The following is a 3209-nucleotide window of genomic DNA, read 5'->3' on the forward strand; positions in this document are numbered from 1 at the left end:
TGGCCTCCTGAAGGCATCCCACAATGCCCATCCTAACCATTCTGGTCAGGAGTTTCAACTCTGCTGCCCTGCATCCAAGTAAATACTTTCCGCTCCTCCTCCTTTAAAGGCCCAGGAATTTTGAAATTCCCCTTCCTGTTTGCTCGGTCTGGAGTGTTCACATCACATCTTCCCAGGTGGCCATGATGGCTCTATGCAGCAAATGGTCTCCAGCTTGGACCACTATGGAGCTGCTGGATCTGCTCAGTGTTCGGGGAGAGGAGGCTGTGCAGTCCCAGCTGAGCTCCAGCTGTAGGAATTTCAGTACCTTGGGGAAGATTTCTTGTAGCTTGCGGGAAAAGGGCTATGATCGGGAGAAGCTGAAGTGCAGAGCAAAGGTGAAGGAGCTGAGGCACGCGTACCAGCAGGCAAGGGAGGCAAACAGTCGCTCCTGTGCTGTGCCCCAGACTTGCCATTTTTATCAGGAGTTGGACGCTATCCTTGGCAGCGACCCAACTTCCACCACCAAGAGCCCTGTGGATACTTCGGTGGGGCTAGAGCTGACGGAAATGGACCTAACCCAGAGGAGGAGGTCATCGATGAAGAGATGGAGGCATTAGAAGATGTGGAGCCCATGCCGGGGTTGCCCAGTGCTATGTCCAGTCAGGAGCTGTTCTCCTCTCTGGAGGAGTCCAGCCAGTCTCATCAGTCACAATCAGGTGAGCTAGAAGCAGGAGAAGAGAACCCTGGAAAGTGGTTTTGTTTTGTGAAGTGCAGAGTTGTGGGTTGAGGGCAGAGAAATGTACAAGGCTGGCTGTGTTTGAGTGTGCTGGGCATTTCCCCAAGCAGCTAGGCACTATGGCAGAACAGGGTTTTGATGCACACTGAGATTTCACTGGAATCCTCCAGAGAGATCTCTAGGAAACCTTCCAGCAATGTGGGTGTTTGTAGTGGGGTTCTACAGGGATCAGTTCTAGGCCAGATGCTATTCAATATTTTCATCAATGATCTGGAAGCAAATAGAAAACTGTTGCAAGTAAAATTTGCGGACTACCCAAAGATTGGCAGAGTGGTTACAATGAGGAGGCCAGGGCAGGCATACTGATTGATCTGGAGCATTTGTTGAGTTGGGCCCATGCAAACAAAATGGTTTAATACAGTCAAATACAAAGTGATCCTCTTGGAACAGGGAATGCAGGCCCGACCCCCAGACTAGGGCACTGTATTATGGAATGCAGGGACCCTGAAAAGGATTTAGGGGTGATTGTGGACAACTAATTCATTGTGAGCTCCCGGTGTGATGCTCTGGCTAAAATGGCTAATGCGATCCTTGGATGCATAATCAGGGGAGTGATGAGTTGGATCACGGGAAGGATTTTACCTCTGTACATGGCATTGATGAAACCGACTGTGTGAAGTTCTGGGGTCCCCATTTCAAAAAGGGTTTTGAAAAATTGGAGAGGGTGCAGAAAAAAAAAACACAAAAATGATTGGAGACTGGAGAAGATGCCTGACAGAGAAAGATTTAAAGAGCTTCATCTATTTATCTCATCAAAAAGACAATCAAACAGAGACTTCCATGGGGAGAAAACAGTGGGTGCTAATGGGCTCTGTAATTTAGTTTAGAAAGGCAGAGGAAGACCCAATGGCTGGAAGCTGAAGCCAGACAAATTTCAACTGGAAATAAGGTCCAAATGATTAGCACTCAGGGTGATTAACCGTTGGGACAAACTGCAAAGGGAAGTGGTGGATTCTCCAACTCCCCATGTCTGCAGATCCAGACTGGATGCTTTTCTGGAAGATCTGCTTGAGGGCTTGTCTACTCTTAAAACACTACAGCAGCACTGCAAAGCACCGAAGTGTAGACACTACTTACATGGATGACAGGGGTTCTCCCATCAGCACAGGTAAATCACCTCCCCGAGAGATGGTAGCAAGGTCAATGGAAGAATTGTTCCATCGACCTCATGCTGTTTACATCTGGGTTAGGTTGATATAGCGACATGTCTCAGGGGTGTGGATTCTTTTGCTATTGCAAAAAAAGCAAATGCAATTTTGGGTTGCATTAACAGAGGCAAAGCATGCAAGTTATGGTAGGTGATAGTACCTGTCAAGGTTCCTTCCCCACTCTGAACTCTAGGGTACAGATGTTGGGACCCACATGAAAATCTCCCAAGCTTACTTTTACCAGCTTAGGTTAAAAATTCCCCAAGGTACAAACTATTTTACCTTTTGCCCTTGGACTTTCGCTGCCACCACCAAACATTTAACCGGTTTTATTTTATTAGGAAAGAGCCCATTTGGAAACGTCTTTCCCCCCAAAATCCTCACCAAAACCTTGCACCCCCCTTCCTGGGGAAGGTTTGATAAAAATCCTCACCATTTTGCATAGGTGACCACAGACCCAAACCCTTGGATCTTAGAACAATGAAAAAAGCATTCAGTTCTTGAAAAGAAACATTTTAATAGAAGAAACAGTAAAAAGAATCACCTCTGTAAAATCAGGATGGTAAATACCTTACAGGGTAATTAGATTAAAAACATAGAGAATCCCTCTAGGCAAAACCTTAAGTTACAAAAAGACACAAAGACACAAAGGAATATTCATTCTATTCAGCACAGAATATTTTCTCAGCCATTTAAAGAAATCATAATCTAACGCATATCTAGCTAGATTACTTACTAAGTTCGAAGACTCCATTCCTGTTCTGTCCCCGGCAAAAGCATCACATAGACAGACCCCGACCCTTTGTTTCTCCCCCCCTCCAGCTTTGAAAGTATCTTGTCTCCTCATTGGTCATTGTGGTCAGGTGCCAGCGAGGTTATCCTAGCTTCTTAACCCTTTACAGGTGAAAGGGTTTTTCCTCTGGCCAGGAGGGATTTTAAAGGTGTTTACCCTTCCCTTTATATTTATGACAGTACCGCTCTACTCAGCACTGCTTAGGTCTCAGTTGGAGTGGTGTGTGCAATTTTGGTCACCGCTGTCTAGAAAGGATGTAGAGAAACTGGAAAGGATCCAGAGATGAGCAAGAAAGATGATCCAAGGGATGGAATGCAAACTGAACGACCAAAGGCTGAAGGAACTGGGTATGTTTAGTTTGGAAAAAAGCAGATTAAGGATGGACATGATAGTCTCTCTCAACTATTTGAAAGGCTGCCATAAAAAAGATGGAGAAAATTTGTTTCTCTCGAGACAGAGAGCAGGAGAAAAGGCAATGGGTTCAAACTAT

This window comes from Chelonia mydas, chromosome 1 (assembly GCF_015237465.2).
Source record: "Chelonia mydas isolate rCheMyd1 chromosome 1, rCheMyd1.pri.v2, whole genome shotgun sequence".
Classification (NCBI taxonomy): domain Eukaryota; kingdom Metazoa; phylum Chordata; order Testudines; family Cheloniidae; genus Chelonia; species Chelonia mydas.